The sequence below is a fragment of the Enhydra lutris genome, unplaced genomic scaffold (assembly GCF_002288905.1).
Source record: "Enhydra lutris kenyoni isolate GAN:26980312 unplaced genomic scaffold, ASM228890v2 scaffoldscaffold41, whole genome shotgun sequence".
NCBI lineage: Eukaryota > Metazoa > Chordata > Mammalia > Carnivora > Mustelidae > Enhydra > Enhydra lutris.
Genome location: NW_019154125.1, coordinates 18,413,754 through 18,437,110, shown reverse-complemented (window position 1 = coordinate 18,437,110; position 23,357 = coordinate 18,413,754). Strand labels below are relative to the sequence as shown.

Here is a 23,357-nt window from a genome sequence, read left to right as displayed (position 1 = left end):
ATAAGATAGCTTTGCATGAGTCAGTTTATGTAAATGACAATATAACTTAGTGTAAAGACATTTTATAAGCTTTCAACAAAATTCTTGTCACATCTTTTTGCTTTCCATAGTAGGAAAGTTTTGTTCTCTGTCAAGTTTCATGGCACTCCACCTTAAAATGTGGTTTTGGATAGGCAAGGTAGAATTATGTGTAGATCTCGTTCAAACTATGGCTAAATCTATAAATTAGGGAAAGAAGAAACATTTTTATTTATTTTTTAAAGATTTTTTTTATTTATTTGAGAGAGAATGAGTGAGAGCATGAGAGAGGAGAAGGTCAGAGGGAGAAGCAGACTCCCCAGGGAGCTGGGAGCCTGATGCAGGACTCGATCCTGGAAGTCCGGGATCATGACCTGAGCCAAAGGCAGTCGCTCAACCAACTGAGCCACCCAGGCGCCCAGAAGAAACATTTTTAATCAAACTATCCAATAATATAGAGAATTAGTGTAAACAGTATATTTGAGATTTTCTCTATCTTACTGTAATCTCTCCTTCCTTGAATAGTGTGTTATTTTAACTCTCTTGGTGTTAATTTTTTACTTGATGATAGTAACATCTGCACTTATGCCAGTATCTGAGAGAGAAAAAAACCCATTATGAATATCTGATGTTCTGATTTTGAAGCAGTTATTGATAGCTTCCTCCAGTGATTTGCATAATGAACATTTCCAGGCATGGTCATTCTGAACTGTGAGCATTTAGAGTATTGTCCTGACTGACCTCTGTAGGCAGTCAGCATTTCCAGAGACCACAACTCCATGTCTCATCGGGCTTTCATATGGTACTATGCAGGTGAGTGATGGCTCTGCCCAAGAGCTTATTTTCCTGAAAAACATGTATTTCATAGAAAGATCCCCCCTATAAGCCCTGGGTAGGTAGATATAAGGATATTTTATTGATCCATGCAGATTTGTCTTATGACAAATGCTTCCTTTTGTTTATAAAAGGGTGGCTGTATTATAATACAATTAATTGCCTTATATATTGGGAGTGGAGAGAGATTTACCCAGATATTTAGAAAGCATATCTGCATGTGTGAAAAGCTTAAGTTTCACATGAAACTTATCTTTATTAAGGTTGAACCTCATTTTAGTCCTAAGTTTTAGAATTACAAGCATTTGGGTGCGCCTGGGTGGCTCTGTTGGTTAAGCATCTGCTCTCGGCTCAGAGCCCCTCATTAGGCTCCCTGCTCAGCGGGGAGCTGCTTCTCCCTCTTCCTCTGCCACTTCCCCTGCTTGTGATCTCACTCCCTCTCTTTCTCTGTCAAATAAATAAATAAAATCTTAAAAAATAAATAAATAAATAAAAATAAATTAAAAAAAAAGAATTACAAGCTTCTGAAAAGACTATGTAGTTAACAGCAAGTGGTTTCACTGCCCCAACATCTTGACTTGATAGCATTAATTCTATCAGGGCCATTTGGAAGTAATCTTCCTTGACATGAATTCTACACATAAGCCTCCCACCTGAGCACAACAGAATCTAAGTGGGCTCTCCATCACAGGAAATCCTTCCTAAGGGGCAGCAGAGCTTCTCTAGCTGCCTGCTTTCCTGGTGTGCTCTGGGCTAGACAGCAGCTGCTCTGGGAGGCTTACTTCTTGCTAGAAACTGTAGCACATAACTTCTAGTGGCAGTTCTACTGGTAAATGACAGAGCCACTGCAATCCCAAGTCTTTGGCTCTGTAAAGTTGATGTTCTTTTACCATTATACTTATGTGTTCCTATGATTTAATCTATTTTTTTTGTGGGTTACAAGGGGAGCCCTACTACTATCCACAACATCCCACAGGAAATGTTTTTTCCACAGGAAATGTACTGAGTATTGCAAATAATTCATTTACAAACAAACTTTCTGGAATCCATACCATTTTTAGGGTTGTGACTAAATATTTGATTTTTTTTTAGGTTGGGATTAATTTCTTTACTTATATATTTAATTTTATTTTGTCACACAGCTATCCAAATAAATGTTTAGATTGTCTTTTTGTTCCTTTGGAAACTATATTTCTTCAAAACAAATTATTAAATCATTTAGGAATGCTGGATGTTATAATTGCCTATTTGGTGATATCATCCATTGTCAGTCATCCATCCATGGCCCAGTAAAAACAAATTGTCTCTTATTTTCCCCCAAATTATTGTGTTTCATGGCAACTCCCATAAACTCTAACAAAATATACTTCTCATAAACCTTAACAAAATATGTTTACTTCCGAAAATTCAAGCTAAAATGATTAATTATAACTATATACTTCTAGTATCTAATACAGAAAATAACTTTTTTGCCAGTTGGAAAATAGTTGTGTTTGGGCTAAGTCATGAAGTCTTTTAGATCTTGGCTACCAGATTTCATCTGATCCACGCTTCTCGTGATGGAAAATTACTACTCCCTACAAGGGCTATGAAGTGGACCGATGACCTCAGAGCTATTGAGTCAGGCAGGCTGTTGGACTGGTGTATGGGCTGCTCTGTCCACCTGCCTCATTTGGGAAGCCTTGCAGAAAAACAACAATCATATCTTTTCTATTCCTCTGATATATTTTTGGAGTTGGATGTCCAAACTGACTGCTTAAAACAAAAAGACTCAGAAAAATAGCCTAGATTTAAAGAAAAAAAGACCGTTTTCAAAAAAAAAAAAAAAAAAACACCACTGCTGAGGCATGCTCATTAAACAGAATGTGGAGTTCTGCCCATGCTTTCTTCTTCTCTAGAGCACTCCCTGCTATTACTTGTCCAGTGACTCTCTCTTCCTAAGACATGTCCCCTGACCTTTGTCTTCCCATGTGGCCTGTGCAGCAGTTTAGTGGGTCAAACGAGCGGAAAAGTCACATGACTTTGATGTCATAATTCTGTGTATGCACTTTATCTTTTTATTGTTGATTATTTTACATTTTTATTTTTATATGATAGGGCAATACTGAGGGAGAAAAGGTTTCCTAAAATATGTGTTAACCCTATAGAAATGGAAAATATAGCTAGCCAAATTTTTTGTGGGGGGGGGAGGAAATTCTTTCAGCTCAGAATCCTACTTGTATTTATGTCCCAACTTGTTAAAACCCACTGATCTCTGTGTCTAAAATGACTAATTTGTAGGTACTATTTGATTTAGACCTGTTGACTCGCCCTTTAAGAAAAGGTTTTATTGAAGAGTATTTAGTCAGTACTCACTATGTACAGGAGGCTCTACCTGAGTACCCAGGATGACAAGGAAGAAGTTGACATGAATGTTTTAGTTGACTAGATCCTAACTGGCTGATCGCAGATTTCATAAAAGAAGTTAGTGAGAACAAATGCTATAAACGTCCTGACCTGTCAGAAGGAAAAGCTGTCTTCAGATTGGTAAGATGTTATCTGTGAAGATTTACACCTAGGATCAGGAGAGATGTATGCAGAAGAGGAAATGAGAGGATTTATTGAAAAGATAATTCACTTATTTATTTTATAATGATTTAGTGCTTCTATAATGCATTCTATAATAATGATTTAGTGCTTCTATAGTTCATTCTATAAGGATTTAGTGCTTCTTGGTGCTATGTCCCTGACTAATGGCTGTGGCACTGAGCTCTGTGCTAGATTTTTGGGATTTATCCTAAACCAGAATATACTGGGGTATAAAGTCAACAAGATAAAGACTAACTATTCTTAGGGATTCCACATCAGTCTAAGAGAAAATTAGGGCCACTGTGAGATTTTGAGAGAAGAAAAGAAGAGATAATAAAAACAAAAATGGAGTTAAGATTATCCTGCTGTTGTACCTATAATGGATTTAATATAGAGGGAGAGGTTGGGGCAGGGCTACAGATTTGGAAACTTCTGTAGCAATTGAGAGGAGAACAAAGAACCAGTTAGGAACTAATCTTAATTTCTGCTACCTACAGACAGCTCCACCAGGAGTATAAAAATAGACTTCCCTCCAAGAGATCATGGACCAGCAGGAAAGCCACGGGTGACCCAAGCAGGCACTGACTGGCAAGTGCCTAATACAGAAGCCTGTGGGCTGTTAAGTAGCCACCTTGCGGGGGTTGGGTGGTTGGAGAGCAGGTCAAGTTTTAGGAACCCTGAAGAGAATAGGAAAAGCCTGGGGCTAAGGACTAGAATGAGGAAGGGAGGGAAGACTGTCTCCATTATCTCCTTTTCGGGCCAGACTAAAGATAAGGAGAGCAGCTGCTGTCTGGTCAGCTTTCCAGATAGAGTGAGGGGTGGGCACTTTGTGTGTGGGGTGGTGCATTTCAGAGAATGATCCAGTTAATAGTTATTGTTTAACTATCAACTTTTGTTTTAAAGGTAACAGATTAAGTACTGATAATTTTTATACTAGAAGCCAAGTTTAGTCATTTGGTTCAAACACTAACCTCATAGTCAGGATTCAGAAGTCCTTTATAAGCCCCAATGCTAGTCCCCAGCCTGCTGCACTTGTGCCCTTTAGTCCTACCACTCAGGGACATGCCCTAGGCCTAGAACACTTTGCTTTTTCTCCTGGGCCTTATTTGAGCCTAACCTTTCTCTCACAGGCCAGTCTTAAGATGCTTTCTCCAATAAGAATCCTGACACCTATACCCAGCACTGCTTCCTTTATCTCCCTGCAGCAGTTCCTGCTGGATCACCGCCTCCCCTCCTCCTCCTGGGCACCCAGTGGTCATAGTGCTACTCACTTCAATTCCCATGCCCAGGACTCTTGGGATTCCTGCTGACATGTATAGAAAGGTATACTTTAATGTAAATAAGAATGCCATCATAGACATAAATTTGAATGGGTCAATTTTTTTAGTAATAAGGTACAAACATCAAGGCTTTCATGGGGAATCTTGGAATGGCTTTCCCAAGCTGGCCTGTACAATGTGCCTGACTCTGAGTCACACCAAGACATCAGACCTTGTCTTGGTCATTGTCACATTCCTTTGCATGGTGTAGACAATCAATAAAAGTTGACATTGATTAGAATGCCTGGTGGCCAGTATTTCAGACTGGTCTGCCCATTGTTAGGCTCTGTGAGGGTAGGTGCTGTTTCTTATTCACCATTTTATTTCCTAGCATCTGACACACTCATAATAAATATTTTTGAAATGGACAGTAGTTGTTTCCTTGGGTTTATCTTGGAATTTTCTTCCACAGGATTTGAATGTATATTTTTGTACATAATAAGTGGTAATGATTAGAGCTCAATTTTATCAGGAAGAATGGAAACCGTTTGGTCCTAAACCTTGTATCCAGTGCAGATGAAGGCCACAGTCTCTTTCAACCTCTGGACATAGACCTTTGGTTTCCTCACAGCGTTTAAGGCAACATGCATGGGGTTGTGCTGTGAAAACACTTTATCAAGGACGGGGAAAGTGTGAATGTCCATTACTTAATATTTCACAGAAAAAAGTTTTCCATGCATTGGGAGAAGACTCTGTTCTCACCCCCATCTTAGAGGTGAGGATGATTGGCCCAGGGTCACACAGTGGGCTATAGTAAAGCTCCAGTGTGATATGACACTATGGAGTTCAGTCTCCTGTGTAGACCTTTGCCTTTGCTTCAGCTGGGTGTGACCCAGAGTGCACAGAAGTGCAGTTGAAGGGAATCATTAGAAATTATTCAATGCAAGTTGACTGGGTTGGGTTAGGGTTATTATTGAGGAACCATTTCAGATGCTCCTTTAACAGGAAATATGTGGTAGTGAGAGCTCTCCTTGGGTAAGAAACTTATGTAGTAATTTCCTTCCTTTGGTTTTCCTTCTTCAAAAAGGCCACCCTTTTAAAGAGCCACATAGTTCCCTTGGGGTTTGAGGTCCAGAAACTCTTATTAATTGCTGTGGTTGGAAACCCTCCTTTTAAGGGATGTTCTTAATGATAATTTCATGATTTTGAAAAATAAAATTGTTCCTGGCATTCACTTAAGTTTCTGGAAGGTGAATAAAATGTCAGTAAAAGAGAATGTACTAAGTCTTAAAACCAATAATGCTCAAAGAAGCAACAGGAAGCTCCCCCTAGACAAGCATCATGGTATTAATTTAAGTCCTTAATCAGTTTAGAAGTATGTTTTGTGTTTTCCCTATAGATTTTATTGTTTTCTCTCTGCCATTGTTTCTTGACATGAGTATTTTAATTCAAAATTAAATCTTTCTGTTGTCCTTTAAAGTGGGATTATTTTTGGTCTCTATTTAACAATTGTACAGGGAAGCATAAATAAGAATAAAACAGTAAATAGAAGTAAGCAAATCTTTTCAAGATTGTAACCCCCCCCTCCTTCTTCAACCTTTCTTAGTTAATATTGTGTATGTATGTTGTTGGTTCTGATGTATTTCTTTCCTGACATTATAGAGAATTTCTTATATATCTGTGCTGCCCGCATCCCCTTATTTTGTTGCTGTGGTGTTCTCTCATTTGAGCGCACCCAAATGGACATTCTGCAGAGTGGAAAGAGCCTTAACTTGAAATCAGGAGACCTAGACTGTACTCCTGTCTGTGCTACCAATACCAGTAACTCTGGCCTCTGATGCATCTGGAAATGAAATGACTAGACCAAATAACCTTCAGGCCTCTTTAGGTTTGAGGTTATTACTTTCCCTTTCAGGGATGCTTTTATTTTTAACTTTGTAGACAAAGATACTTTTTCCCTTTGAACATCTTTAAAGAATAATTCTTTAATTATTTAAAGAATAATTCTTTAAAAATGAAAATGTTTCAGAATCACTAAATGAATCATTTGTTTAATGATTGAGAATCACTTAATCAGAATTAATAAATAATTCCTGTAGCAAACAACTACTGATATTGGACCAGATCCCCTTTAAAGCCCTAATGTCATTTCTTTTGTACTCACCCCCATCCCCAGCTTCTTTGTACTTTTGCATCTGTGGGCCCACATCTGTCTGTCTTCAAAAGACTGCCCTCGCCATAGATACTGTTTTGTCTGCTTGTGACACAGCTGGAAGTATCTGAGAATTTGAGTCCCCCTTAGTTTAGTTTAGGTGGCCCTTAGCCAATGAGTGACTTATGAGAGCCCAATTCCTGTTCAGGTTTGGACAAAATCTAATCTATAGTTTGTTCTCCAAAGCTCTCCTGTAAAATCTGATTGAGGATAGAACTTTGCCAGAAAAAAACAAACAAATTGAATACCAGCTCCAAAATACTACCTCTGTGCAAACACAGAAGTATAATCACAAGCCTGTGTAATATTCCATTGTATGTGTATATATAAACCACATCTTCCTTATCCATCTATCAGTGGACACCTGGGTTGCTTAGATATCTTGGCTATTGTAAATAATGCTGCAATAAACATAGGGATGCATATTTTTTTAATTACTGTTCATAATTCCTTTAAGTAAATACCAGTAGTGGAATTATTGATACATTTTTAATTTTGTGAGGAATCTCCATATTGTTTTCCACAGTGGCTACACTAATTTACATTCCCACCAACAGTGCTCAAGGGTTCCTTTATCTCCACATCCTTACCAACACATGTTATTTTTTATCTTCTTCATTTTAGCCATTCTGACAGATAAAAGGTGATTTCTCATTGTAGTTTTGATTTGCATTTCCCTGATGACTTATGACATTGAGCATCTTTTCACATGTCTGTTAGCATTGGATGTGTTTTTTGGAAAAATGTCTATTTAGGTCTTCTGTCCATTTTTTAATTGGACTGTTTTTTTGGTATTGAGTTGTATAAGTTCTTTATATATTTTGGATATTAGCCCCTTATTGGATATGTCTTTTGCAAATATCTTCTCCCATTCAATAGGTAGTTTCTTTCACTGTGCCAATGCTTTCTATTCTGAGGTAGTCCCAATAGTTTTTTTGTTTTTGTTTCCCTTGCCTCGGGAGACATCTAGAAAAATGTTGCTCTGGCCATTGTCAAAGAAATTACTGCCTGTTTTTCATCTAGGCTTTTTATAGTTTCAGGTCTCATGTTTAGGTCTTCAATCCATTTTGAGTTTATTTTTGTGTATGGTATAAGAAAGTGATCCAGTTTCATTCTTTTTCATGTAGCTCTCCAGTTTTCCAGCACCATCCATCAAAGAGACTGTCTTTTCCCCATTGTATATTCTTGCCTTCTTTGTCACAGATTAATTGACCATATAAGCAGGGCTTATTTCCAGGCTCCCTTATTAATCCACATATTTATTTTTGTGCCAGTACCATACTATTTTGACTATTATAGCTTTGTAGTGTATCTTAAAATCTGGGACTGTGATACCTCCAGCTTTGTTGTTCTTTCTCAAGATTGTTTAAAGGGTGGAAACTTTCCATTTGCAACAACATAGTTGAACCTATTAACGCTAAGTGAAATAAATCAGAGAAAGACAAATACCATATGATTTCACTCATATGTGGAATCTAAAAAACAAAACAAATGAATAAACAGGAGAATCAGTCCTATAAAATACAAAGAACTGATGGTTGCGAGAGGGAAAGGGGGTGGCGAGATAAGTAAAATCAGAGAAGGGGAGTGGAGGTGCAGGCTTCCAGTTATGGAATGAATATGTCACAGGGATGGAAGGTACAGCATAGGGAATATAGTCAGTGACATTGCAATAGCTTTATATGGTGATAGATGGTGGCTACGTATGGGCTGAGTATAGCCCATAATGTATAGAGAAATTGAATCACTGTGTTCTACACCTGAAACTAATGTAACATTGTGTCGACTATACCCAAATTTTTAAAAAATTATGAATAATCCCAATCTGAAAAATAAAAGAAATATAATCGGAAGTAAAGGAAGGCATGTATTCCAGAGAGTAAATAAAGTGGCAAACAAAAAAGGTTTTTAGTAAGTCAAAAATAAACTGAGTTGATGGGGTGCCTGGGTGGCTCAGTGGGTTAAGCCGCTGCCTTCGGCTCAGGTCATGATCTCAGAGTCCTGGGATCGAGCCCCGCATCGGGCTCTCTGCTCGGCAGGGAGCCTGCTTCCTCCTCTCTCTCTGCCTGCCTCTCTGCCTGCTTGTGATCTCTCTCTGTCAAATAAATAAAAAAAAATAAAATCTTTAAAAAAAAAAATAAAAAATAAACTGAGTTGAAAGAGTGAAATGCTGACACATGCTACAGTATGAATGAACCTTGAAAACATTATGCTAGGAGCGAGAACCCAGACACTAAAGGTCACATATTATATGATTCCATTTATATGAAATGCCTGTTTTTCTTGAAGACAGAAAGCAGACTGGTGGCTGCCAGGAATTGGGTGTAGGAAAGAATGGGAGCAACTGCTCATGGGTACGGGGCCTGCTTTGGGGGATGATTAAAATGTTTTGGAACTAGATAGAGGTGATTGTTTTACCACATTGTGAATGTACTAAATGCTCCCTGAATCATGTACTTTAAAATGATTAATTTTATGCTGTATGAATTTTACCTCAGTTTTTAAAAAGGAAAAAAGAATGAACCAGTTGCCTAAAATGTGCTTACATGGAATTATGAAAACGGCTACAAATGTTTCATAAATCCAGGTGGAGAAAAATAGTTTCTAAATGGAACCTCTGGACATAATTTCACATATATCAAAAAGGGATAACTAGGGAATAGAGGCTCAAAAAGGAAATGCCAGTTATTTAACCTTAACTGTTATTTTGGGGAAATTAAGACAAAGATTTATGAAAATGGGCACCCCACTAGATCATTCATCACCTTTATCTTTCAATGAAAGATCCTTAAGGTAAGAAAGCTATTTTGTAGCTCCTCTAATTTGTTTTTATTATCAGTGATAGTGAAAATCAAGACATTGATTAAAGCATACAAAGAGAAAAAAACAAGAGATTGCAGTAAGGCTTGGCACGCCTACCAGATTGATCACAGGAAGTTTGAATGACAACCACAAACCGCCTAAGAGATTCTCTTTGAACGTCACACGTCAAGCACTAACCATTGTCAAGACTACTGCCCTAATAGTACTTAGAAAAACTATTCAATAAAAACAAATTTGCATTGTAGTCCATTAGCTAAAGAAATTCTGTTTTGACTATAGACTTTTACATGTTTCTTTTTCTTCCCTTATTCATTAACACATCACCTTACTGTGGACACATGGATGATATCCTAGTTTCAGTTTTCAGAGAGTTCACATTCTAGCAGAGAGGCTGTTTGGAAACAATAACAGTATCATAAGGTTTTTGCTGGAGTGGGTGGATATCCCCCTCATTTGCCTGAGTCAGTAGGAAAGCTTCAACAAGAAGGCCTTCATGGTGTGACTTACAGGTTCATCAGGTTTCCAGGCAGACGTCCATAGGAGAGCATTCTCCCAGCCATAAATTTATTTTCTCATTAACTTTTGACCAAAAACAACTACCATTCAGAAGCCAAGTATTATTTTTCCCTATGTCCTTTGTAGCAGTTAACATAGTTTTCAGTAAAATCCTGACAAACAAATGATAAAGTCAGAACCAAAATAGTCACAAATATTTCTTGGCCATAGGAAATATTTTTTTTAGTATTAATGTCAAAAATATCTTTGATCTTCCTCCCTGACTTCACTACATACTCTCCCATAACCAAGAGACAAAATAGAACCAAGTTAATTTGTAATTACATTAACTGTATCTGCCAGGCCTATGCAAGGGGACCTGCTGGTTAAAAAACAGAACTCACACTTCCAAGAACTTTGCTGGACATTGAGCAGAGGCAACGGGGATTCAGTGTTGATAAAGGGCACTGGTCTCAGAATCAATATATCTGATTCATATATTAGCTTTTATGTGTGCTGATTGATTGGAATTAATCCCATTCTTAGTTATCAATCAGAATAAATAGCATTTACTTCCCAAGACTGTTAGGATAATTTAATGAGATAATACATAAAAGTGTTTCATACAGTCTGAAACACCATATAAACAGTGGTTCTTTCCTTCTTCCTCCTACTTTATTTTTTCATTTCTAATTAACTGAAAAGTAGAAATCCGGCCTGAATTGATCTAAGACTTTGTTGTCTTGTTTTTTATAAATAAAATGGAAAGAGAAAGACAACAGAGTGATTTAGAAGAATGATAATTAGAAATTGGAAGGGTTCCCCTTTTTTCCAAAAAGAATAGAAATCCAGTTGGAAATTGCCAGACCTTATCAATTGCCCAATCATAATGGGAAAGAATAGATAATAAAACCAGTAGATTTAAAAGTACAGAGAGATTTAGTTAAAACAAGGATCAAAGAAACCAGAAGGAAGATCAGCTGATAAAAAACACAAAAACAACCAGTACCTGTCCCTCCAGGTTAGCAGTTTATCTAGTTAATTTGCCTTGCAGCACATTAACTCTAGAATTCAGTAAATGAACAGGGTTTATTGGTTTTTTTTCTTTTTCGTTCATTCCTTCTCTTGAAAGTCTCAACAATTCCTCTTTCTTCCCCCTGCTGTCCTTTTCCTCATAAAAAGCATAATTATCTACCAGTAGGCTAGTAGTTTTAAAACTTTTGAACTTTTTTAAAAAATAGAAATCTAAAGTACAATTGAAATGTGACAACAAATCTATGTGGAGCTATTCTGTTTATTCCTGGAAGGTGGATGAGTGGAGACAACTACAGCGTCTCTGCCTGGCTCCTTAGGGCTCTAGCAGCATAGTTTCAAAGTAATTATTGAGGATTAATTGCTCCTATAAACATTTTACATATGAATATAGTTTTTCCTCCCTCTCTCAGGTTAATAGCCTGCGGCAATAGTTATTATGAGGGCACAGTTAACAATGTAATTCAGAAGCTGAATGGGAATGTCTTCTTTTGTTAATCTCAAATATGAAATCAAATACTTAATTTAAATATGCCATCATTAGCTGGCCTTTCAGATTGGAGAATCTTAAACTTTTTTTTTTTTGAGAATCTTATACTTTTAATTTTAGATAGAATACTCTTAAATCTTTATGAATTTGCCAAAGAAACATCTGTCTGTTAATATGGGGCACAGAAAGAAAAAGTTTCAGTGTCACTAAGGTCTATCTTTCATTTAACCATCCAGCTAGCTGGCAAATCAGGTGATGTTATTCTGTTTTGAATGAAGATCCTGAAGCTTACTGAAATTAAATAATTTGGCTCCACATATGTGAACTGGGCCTCAAGCCAGGACCATCAAAATCCAAAGCCTGCATCTTCGATATTGCAGCTGACATTTAATTACTTCCAGTTTTAGGGGAATTCATTTCTGTAACTTTCCCACTCACTTTATAATTATAGTCCCTCGCCCTTAAATAAGAAATCCGATTACTTTTTGTTAGTGGTGTTGGTATTAAATTAGATTCTTGGTATTTTCCATTGTTTTTGTTAAACAATAGCAATAAGCTATCTACATTAGAATTATCTTGAGTAACCAAGAATACTATCAGATCCATAGTAAATAAATACACTGAGTGCTTCAGGTTTAGTTAGAGAGTTTCTTTTTTCAGTTACTTAGACACTTATTAAGGAAAATACAAATTCCAAGAAGGGTAATTTTCATTACCATTTTAAAAATGGCAATTTGCTTCCTTCCTAGAATTGCCAACAATGATGTGGATCATCATGAAGGCCACTGAACGTGGATCACACATTTGTAAAAACCTCACACTAGAACTTTCAATATTATCTGCAAATAAGATAATAATATAACCATGGTTGTTGCTGTTCAAATAATTAATAGAAAGACTAAAGGAAAGTTAATGATCTCTCTTTCCACTTGGTATTCATTCCAGTGAGTGTGATCCTTCATACCTCTCTTCATGAATGTAAACACATCTTTAAACAAAGAGATAGGGTTTGCTTTTTTTCACTTAATAATATCCTAAGGATTCCTGTCAGACATTCCGGTTGTTCCCAGTTTTTCCACTTCAAACTGCAACAAACATCCTTGTGTGAGAATATACATGTCTGCTTTATTTATTGATCTTTTAAGTTAAACTTGTTTACTGTGAAATATAACAAACTATGAAAAATGCATAATTATAGAGTGTAGAATAATTATAAAGCACACCCATGAAGCCACTACAGAATTCAAGAAACAAAACATGATCAGTGTCCAGAACCCACCCCCAGTATGTGTCCTTCCTGGTGACATCTCCTGTCCCTCCGCTGGAGGTCATCTCTGTCCTCAGACTTCTTCTGTGTTTTTCTTTATAGTTTTAGCATTTTACATACATTCTTAAAAATGTAGTTAGCTTTGCCTGGTTTTTACCTTTATAGAGATGCTACCATATGTGTGTATTCTTAAATTTTGCTTCTTTCACTTGCCAAAGAGATGCCAACAGTCCCCAACCATACACAGCCCTGAGAAACTCAGATTGGGGGCCCTCACTTTGAGCACCTGTGTGTTGTTGATACTTTCTTATGCCAATGAACTTAGTAAGATACATGCATTTATTGTAGGTGACTCTGATTTGTTCATTTTCATTCTAGATTTGTGCACTTACCACAGGCTATTCCTTCATATAATCATTCTAGGCATTTCTGGACATTACAGACAGTGGCATAAGCCCAGTGATTTGTGGCCCCTAGTGTACAAGTGTGTGCCTGTCATGGTGGGGAGGAGGGGGCTTGTTCTCCCTCAGTAGGTAATGCTAAACTGGTTTCCAAAAGCAGGAGTTCCAGTCTCCTGGACTGTTAGCACTGTAAACTGTTCTTGCTGCTCTTCTTTCTTTCCATTATTTGGTATTTTTACTCTCCTTATTTTCTCCAAACTTTGTTCTTTTTCAGCTTGATGGAATTATAGTAGAATCTCATTTTTGTTTAAATTGCAGTTCCTTGCTTGCTTACTGAGGCTGAGAAAGTTTTGCTGTGTTTATTGGATATTTGTATTTCCTCTTTGGTCTATTCAAGTCTGTTGCTTGTTGTTCTTTTGGAGTATTGAGCTTTATATATTCTGAACATGAGTCTTTCAGTGGTTCTATATGGTTTATGTATTATATAGGTGGTATGTCTTTTTGTTCTTTTTTTATTAGCTGAAATACTTAATTTATCAAAGTTGTCAATCTTTTCCTTTATAGTAACTGCTTTCATTTCACTTGTTTAAGAAATCCTTTAATACCCTGAGGTCATGAATGGGTACTTTGATTTGGGAGAGCATTCCCAAAGTGGAATTGCTTGGGCCAAGAGTATGTAACTAGACTTGTTTTCATAACCCTACAGGCAGGCTTCATGGAGCATCATAAGCCTCTTTGAAATGACCCTTAGCTCTCCTGGGACCACGCCCAGCACAGTGGGAGTCTGGGTCTCCCTCCCCCAGGTCCAAGAAATGTGCTTACAGGTAATGAGATTAACCCAGGCATCCAGGGAAACAGTAAAATGTAAAAGTCAAAAGGGTGTTTATAATAACAAGGACTACTATTTATTGTATGCCAGATACCATGCTGGATGTATATAGTCCTCAGAATAACCCCTTAAAGCAGATATTATTTTATCCATTTCAGAGATCATCAAGAGTAAATATTTGACCTTAAACATAGTTTTAAATGGCTCCACAGCAAACTCTGCTTCTTTTATGGAGTCCTGAAGCCTAATCTAGTTTGATTTTGCTTGGGTTGGGCTCAGGGGTACAGGGTAGTGTGGCCCACACCAAGTGCTGGATCACAAAATAAACCACCACCTTCCCTCAGTTACTGTCCGTGATTGGAGGGGTCCGGGGGTGGAGGTAAGGCATGAGCGCCTCCCTGCTGCAGGCTCCCTCTCTATGATGTATGCTTAGAAATGCCAGTTTCAGAACGTGGGATGGGGGGGGCGGGTAGGGTGGTGGCTGACATTGCTTCCTGCCCCAGTAGTTGGGGAAAAGGTCCTGTGCCCCTCCCTGTGTTTCCATAGTTTTTCCCCTGAAGCTGTCCATGCAGTAGTGCAGATTGATTGATTAATTAGATTGGAACCCACTCACTTGGTAAAGAGTGTTTTATTGTTTTCTTCTTTATTATTTGACACCCCATTGTAAATTATTTCAGTCTTAGAGTATATGAAAGGAGGCTACTTGGTATGTGAAGTCATGATAGTCAATGGTAAGGGAGCAGTTTTGTTTTGTTTTGTTTTTTCAAGAATCAGCATACTTGTAATAATGTTTGGTAAAAAACATGTATCAAAAAATACGGGCTGACAGATTTTCTGTGGAAACGTGGGTGTTCCTGCCTCCACACTGGTGAGTGAATAAAACATGTGACACTTTTGAAATAATAAATACCACCTGGACACAAGAAAGACCTAGAACTTTGCAGACTTGCAGATAGCAACATGTTGCAGGAATTCCCTATTTCCCAAGTAGTGTGTGTGTGTGTGTGAGAGAGAGAGAGAGAAAAAGAGATTTCCTGCTAGAGTAGAACAGAAACTTGCAAAGAACTTGTTCTATACAAAATTGTGCTAGTTAATATTTTTATGTCTTGAATCTTAAAGAAAGAGTTGGCATTAGGAAGACCTTTTTTTAAAAATTTTATTTATTTATTTGACAGACAGAGATCACAAGCAAGCAGAGTGGCAGGCAGAGAGAGAGGGAGAAGCAGGCTCCCTGCTGAGCAGAAAGCCTGATGTGAGGCTTGATCCCAGAACCCAGGGATCATGACCTGAGCCAAAGGCAGAGGCTTTAACCCACTGAGCCACCCAGGCGCCCCAAGAAGAACATTTTTTAATATAAGCAATATGAGGCATTCCAGAGTTAGAAATTTATCTTACATAATTATAGCAGTCATTGAAAGGAATGGTGCAAAAAGCTCATTTTTTTTTTTTTTCAGTTTCTCCAGCTATCTACAGTTTGAAAATTACCTTCCTGAAATTCTGTTGACTAGCCTTGGAAAATGTTATTCCCTACATCTATAAAGTATTTGTGGGATATTCTTAGTAGGGAAATGTCTCTGTGGTCAAAATGCCTGATTTGATACCCTTGCTGGCTACTCAACCTTGGGAAAGGTATGTCCCTGCAGGGGAATGCCTAGAGGGCTGCATGAGCACCTGTGTACAGCTGCTAAGGTTCAGGCCCAGCTAGTGGTGCATTCACAGTGAATACAACCATCCCAGCAGTATTACTGAAGCTGTTTTAAAGTATGCATTCTGTTGTTTTCAGTATCTTCCTCATCACCAAAGAAGGTTTAAATATAAAATCACTCCTTGAAATTCAGCCATCAGTCAGAACAACCTATTCCAAAAGCTGTCCATGTCTTTACATAGATGTTTATGTATACTCAGATGAAAATGATGTCTTTTCATAGTATTCATGTTCTCCTTAGCTTCCATAAGCACTGGGCATCAGCACACATACAGCCTCTGTCTCAGAGTTCAGGGCAGGCCTGTGCAGGGCCATGGACTTACTCCCATGGGTCAGCTCCATACCTGGCTCACCTGGAGTATGGGCATACCCAGAAGGGGAATACAGAGCTAGTGCCCCACATCCTGCCTGTCTTGATTTAGAAAAAGGAGGAGCAGGCATTATAAAAGAAGGGTGATAAGGATTGTCTACTTTTCCCCAGGCTCTCTCTCCTCTTTTCTCCCAGCCCTCATACTGCTTATTGGGTCCTGTGTAAGCTTTCCAGTAAAGATGACAACATCGCTGTTTGGTTACAGAAGTACCCCAACCTTTGGTTTTCCGGAAGCTTTGATATTCGTTTAGGTGAGAGCTTGTAGGAAAGGGAAGAAAGATGATGTTTATAGCAAAATCATTGAGCAGAACTGAAGAGAGTGCAACACTGGACCTATTTCAGGTCAGGGTTGGTGGTCTCCTTGCTGGAAATCCTTGTCTTAAGTTAATTATACTTTTCAAATATCAGCTTTATTGAGATTCTGTTTACACACCATAAAACTTACCCTTCTAAAAGTATACAATTTAGTAGTTTTTATATTCACAAAGTATACGAACATCATTACTGTCTCATTTCAGAACATTTTTATCACTCCCCAAAAAAACCCCATACTCATTAGTATTTGCTTCCTATTCTCTCCAGCCCCTGACAAACACTAATCTGCTTTCTGTCTCTGGATTTGCATATGCTGATCACCTCATATAACTGGAGCCATATAGTCTGTGGTCTTTTATGCCTGGTTTTTTGCACTTAGCATAATGTTTTCGAGGTTCCTCCATGTTGTGTCATGTAGCAGTACTTCATTCCTTTTTATGGCTGCCTGATACTCCATTATATGGACATACCAGATTTATTTATGTATTCATCAGTTGATGGACATTTGGGTTGTTGCCACTTGCTATCATGAGTAATAATAACTGCTGTGAACACTCATATACAATTTTTGCATAGACCTAAGTGCTCAGTTCCCTAGGGTGGAGTCACAGGCTCAGGATTGCTGGGTTGCTGCCAAACTGTTTTCCAAAGTAACTGCCCCAGGTTACAATCTCACCAGCATAATGATACATTTTAAATTACTGGTTATCTAATCTTATTAGGATCTCAAGGTTTCCATGGCTCCTATCAATTTGTTAAGGAACTCCTGGGCCATCTAGTAGTGTTTTCTCTAGTAGACCAAACCCTTTTTGAAGGAAATATATTTCAGTTTTATGACAAAATCTTATTTAATTCGTTCAAAGTTCTCTTTTGAGTGTAATGAATATGACATAAAAGGACATAAAGGGACATAAGCTGCCTTCTGGAAGACAGTCTGTTTTCTTCTTAAATTATGTTAAAACTGTATTTATGACTAGCAGAGTCTGATACTAGATTAATTAAACAAACAAGTGTGATTAGACAGAAGAAAATTAGAAACCATAGGTTTCTAAAAAGGAAAGTCAAGGCTTATGAAAAATTCTCAAAGGGAAGAGAGAGGGAGAGAGCACAAGCAGGAGGAGCAGGAGAGGGAGAAGCTGGGAGTCTCAGCAGGCTCAGCATGGAGCACATGCGGGACTTGATCCCAGGACACTGAGATCATGACCTGAGCCAGAGCCAGATGCTTAACCGATGGAGCCACCCAGGTGCCCCTCACCTAGCTACTTCAAAAAATTTCTTTCTATGACTTCGTTGATTCTTTAGTTTACTTTTTTTCTCTCGAGACCCCCATTCACATGTAGCCTCCCCTCGCCTAGTAGAGAAGTACCTTGGTAATGAGACCTGTGTCCCCAAGCGTATGTGCACACATCCTTCCTCCCAATCTCCAGCACCACCTCCCCAGAACAGGCCAAAGGGCTCTGCCCATGAGAGTATGCCCAGCTGTTCTCCAACATAGCTCTCTTGGGGCTCTCCTATTACCATTCTGACTGCCAGGATCTACAGAGGTGTTGTGATACCTGTGCTAAGATAACTTTGACTCAGATGATACCAGTCATGAGAAAGTTTTAAAATGTCACCAGATCCTGATGGAGTGGTTTAATATGGAGTTGGCTTCAGCCTCTTGCTGCTTGGGTCAGGGCCAAACTGTTTTTGTGGACCTGGGAACCTCTGTGCTCTCCCATGGCATGGTGTGGGTGTGGCATGGACCCTCTGTAGGAGGTAGCAACACTGGAAGAAAGGGAGCCAGCCCTGCAAGATCACAGGCACCTGGCTATGGGCAGTGGAGGGCACATGCTGGCTATAAGGCCTCTGAAGAAATACTTTCTTTTTACCTAAGTCTAAACTACCATGTGTTACTAGAAAGGGTAACCTTGAGCAAGTCATTTAATTTGCTGTGATTTTTATCTATGCAAACAGGGTTGTAATGAAACTTAATATAGGTAAAAATGCCAAAAAGAGTACTTGGCCCATAATAAAATTACCAAGTAAATATTCAGTAGTTGTAATTATTATGCTTATATGTGGATTTTCAAGAGGGAATACCTTACTAAGAAAGAGGATTTGTTGCCTTTACAGGATTCCTGGAGTGGTTTTGAACACTTACATATGAGGCACCTCTGCTGTTCTCTTAGATACTGACAAAGGCATTCACAGTGGGAGTGCAGGCAATTCCTAGAGGCGGGCCTCTTCTCTTGGATGAGCAAGTGTGCACCCCCCAACTGCTCTCATCCCCAGGAGACATTTTTCTTAGGATCGCCATAGGTTTTTCTCAACACTGCCAATTGGCCTGCTTCTAGAACTACTATATTCTTTTTGAGTGTTGGGCCACAAAAAAGTATAAAGTGATGAGAATTATTATATTATTTACAAGTAACCAGATGCATTGACCTAATTTTACAAAGAGTGGAAAGTTATATTTACAACTGAAAATAATATTCCTGTCTAAGTTGAATACTATTAGTAATGATTCAGGAATAAGGAAGATATTATTTCTTAGACTGCACTGTGATTATATCTAAACATAGAACTTAGCAGAAATGTTTGAAGCCTGTTATCTTCTTTTTTTTTTTCTTTAGCTTGTTGTCTTCTGATGAGTAGGCGTTCAGGCATGTAGAGCCAGTGCTGGGTGAAGGAAGATGCACAGCGTATGTCTTCTAATAGCAGGTGGCCATCATCCAGTGCATAGAGGGTGACAGACAGATATGAAGGGAAGATGGTGGAGTCAGTCTTAAGCAACATTAAGGCTTAAAGAACAGTTCTAACTTCTTGGTTGCAGAAGCCTTTTATACTCTTCAAAATTAATGAGAACCCAAGGAGAGTTTTTTAAATGTGGGTTATATTGATTAATACTTACTGTATTTGAGGGGTACCTAGTGCCTCAGTGAGTTAAGCATCTGCCTTTGGCTCAGGTCATGATCTCAGGGTCCTGGGATGGAGCCCCACGATGGACTTCTGCTCACTGGGGAGTCTGCTTCTCCCTCTGTCCCTCCCCGCCTTGTGCTGACAGGCTCTCTCTCCAAAAAAATAAGGTCTTTTAAAAAAGAGTCTATAAAAAATACTTAGCATATTTGAAATTAAAACTGAAAAAAATTATTTATTAGTGCACCTAAAAATCCCAATAATAAACCCATTAAATAATAACATAAATAGTATTTTTATGAAAAATATTTTCTAAAACAAAACCACTTTAATGAGAAGAGTAGTATTGTTTTATGTTTTGCTGATCTCTTTAATGTCTGGCTGAATAGAAGACAGTGGAGTATCTTTTCTGCGTGCATTCAAACTGTTATAGTGTCATGCATCCTGTGGCCTCTGGAAATCTCCACAGTGTACTCATGAAAAAGGAAAATAAAGTCCTAGAAAATAGTTCTGGCCCTGTAGGCCACCAAAAAAAGGTGTCAGAGACCTCCAGGGCTCACAAAGTCCCACTTTGAGAAACATAACTCCAGAGTTTTCCATTTTTCAGATAATCTGGGTTGCAGAGTTCTAAGTACTACTGTCATGGTAGGTATGGAGAAATTACCAAGTACATGGCCAATTTTAGGAACATTTTATACCCCAAATACATGCTGCTTGACTTAAAAAAATAAAAAAAAGATCTCTCTGAGTATGAGCTAACTCAGTGGAAAGGTTGCTTCCTTAAGTGTTCCCTTCCTATTATAGTTGACAGCACCATTGTGGCTCAAATCTCCTGGAGCAAATTCCACTCTGTCCACACCCAAAAGAAAGTGATTCAGACAGTGTTAGATTACCCAGTGAAGACTTGGGAGTAGTAGTTAGATAATACAATATCAGATGAGGAAAACAACCCCGAAAATAACTCAGAAAACAGGCCAAGCAAACAGGTAGTATCAGTTAATCTAGTATGCAGAGGGAGAAACTTGCCACCTTTACCTTCTTCCAGTGGGCTGGAGACCCTGAATGTCTTAGTTTCCCTTACTTGAGTAGTTGGTTTTCCAAATGACGTTAATTATCTACCAGTCAAGATAAATAAGACTGAATATAATAAGACCAGAGGAAGTCGATCATTTGTTACACCAAGAATTTACAAAATTCATGTAAAAATACATAAACAGCATTGTTTCAAATGGCAGGGAAGCTGCTGTTCTCAGCCCAAAGTTCTCTAAGTGGATATGCCCATTTGGTGTTTTCTGAGCATGCATAGCTTATTCAGTTCCGTGTACCATATTCTTGTCCTAGGATGGGGCACCTTGACTATTTTTAACCCCAGGAGGGGCATCTGAGTGTTGACACCATTTCAGATTCTTATGCCAAATTTATGAGGCTTTTTCTGGAGATGCCCTCAAGTCGGTCTGCTACCCCTGTAATTCTTGTTAGAAACAAAGGAAGAGTTGAAAAACATTTTTTAAAAGATTTTGTTTATTTATTTGAGAGAGAGAACAAGAAAGAGAGAACAAGAGCAGAGGGAGAGGGAGAAGCAAATTTCCCCCACTGTGCAGGCAGCCACTGGGGGGTTGGATCCCAGGAACCTGGGATCATCACCTGAGCCGAAGGCAGACACTTAACTGACTGAACCACCCAGGCGCCCTGAGTTGAAAACCATTTAAAGGAAATCTCTGATCCCACATCCTGCTTATGCTGTTGGTCACAGGAGTGTCTTTGAAAAGAGTACACTTTGCATTTTGAGTAATTATATCACTAGCTTATTCTATGCTAGTACTTTATATAACTAGACTATAAGAAAGTGATGGCTACATAGGATCTCTCTACTATCTTTACAACTTTCTGTGAATCTATAGTTAGTTCAAAGTAAGTTTTAAAAAAGTCAAATGATTTATTGATTAAATAATTTAAAAAGCAGTAATAGTTAAATAACTGTGAATTACATAATATTACTTTTTTGGGAGTTTATTTGAAAGTCCCAAAAGATACCAATAATAGCAATAGCAGTTGCCATTTATGCCACACTCAGGCACAAAAGTTACATTCTCTCTAGTCCCCACAACCACCCTGGAAACATGTCCACAGCCCCATGTGGGGCTCCCATGGAGGGAGGTCACAGCTAGGCTTAGACCAGACCTGTGTGTGACTAAAAAGGATCCTCTTTTCACTCTAAGACGCTTCTCCCCAGTGGTTACCACTGTTTTAACAGACCCCTAACTTTTTGGTTTTCAAAATGGGTAGTAAAAGTAATATATGTTCTTGTTAAAATTTCAGAGTGTCCAAAAGGCATAAAAGTGAATATAGGGGAAAAAAAAGTACTAAGAGTTCTTTTATAAATCCTTCCAGATATAAAGTTTCATGTTTCCAAATTTTTTTTAAAGATTTTATCTATTTATTTGACAGAGAGAGAGGGATCACAAGTAAGCAGAGAGGCAGGCAGAGAGAGAGGGAGAAGCAGGCTCCCCGCCAAGCAGAAAGTCCGATGTGGGGCTCGATCCCAGGACTCTGAGATCATGACCTGAGCTGAACGCAGAGGCTTAACCCACTGAGCCACCCAGGCACCCCTCATGTTTCCAAATTTTAAAAAATATATGTATTTAACTTGCAAGCAAAATTGGATTTATAACCCCACACATTGTTGGGAATGTAAAATGGTACAGCACTGTGTACAGCAGTTTGGCAGTTCCTCAAAAAGTTAAACACAGAATAACCATATAACCCAGCAAATCACTCCTAGTTTATCTACCCAAGAGAACTGAAAATGTATGTTCACACAGAAACTTGTGCATGGATGTTCATAGAGGCAGTTTTCATAACAGCTGAGAGGTGGAAATAACCCAAATGTCCACGAACTGATGAATGATAATATCCATACCGTGGAATATTACTCAGCCAAAAAAAAAAGAATATAGTACTGACACATGCAATAACATGGACTAACCTTTAAAAAAATGATGCTCAGTGAAAGAAGCAGATATTAAGACCACATATTATATTATTCCATTTATTTACAGTGTTCATAAAAACAGCTAGTAGAACAGTAGCAAGAGTGACTGCAGATGGGCACAGCAGGGAGTGTAATATTGGCATGATAAAACATTCTGAAGGTAGTGGTGAAAGTTGCACAACTCTATGAATACATTAAAAATCAGTGCACTGTATACTTGAAAAGTATGAATTTTTTCATTTGCAACATATTTCAATTTTTAAAATGGGGTTTATACCACCTTCTATGTTACTATGGTACAGTAAAGAATTCAAGGTGTTCATGTTGCATCACATCTCACACAGAAGGGAATATACCCCTTTCAGCAGTCCCCAGAGACCCCAATCAAAATACTACTCATTTTTTGTGACAAATACAATTTTTTACTATGGTAAAATATGCATAACAAAATGTATAAAATGTATTTTAAGTGTGCATTTTGGTAATTATAATTTTAATATGTGCATGTATCTTGATGTCTTCCCATTTAAAAGGGAAGACATCTGTTACTATAAATAAAAATATAGAAACTGCCTAATTTTCTGAGATGTGACCCAAATTTTTCTGCAGAATCACTTTATGCAATCTATAAATTAGGATATATCCTAAGAAGTTTATTCTGGCAAAATGATGTTTTCAGATTTTTAAATGATATTTATAAATATAATGACTTTATATGTCCTTTTTCTCCCTCTATTTTAATTAAACATTTATTTTATAAACTTTTTAAAAAATTAAAATATAAACTTTTGGTGGTCTCTGCCCTGTCAGGCAGCTTGTTTGTTGTTTTAAACATTTTAAAGGGATGGC

General features: G+C 38.0%; 1 protein-coding gene across 2 annotated transcripts in view; it reads left to right on the top strand.

The window, feature by feature from the left end:
* LOC111155373 (scaffolding protein involved in DNA repair) overlaps positions 1–23,357 on the top strand; it is a 490,720-nt gene that overhangs the window by 430,206 nt on the left and 37,157 nt on the right. The gene's annotated exons all lie outside the window — the stretch shown is intronic.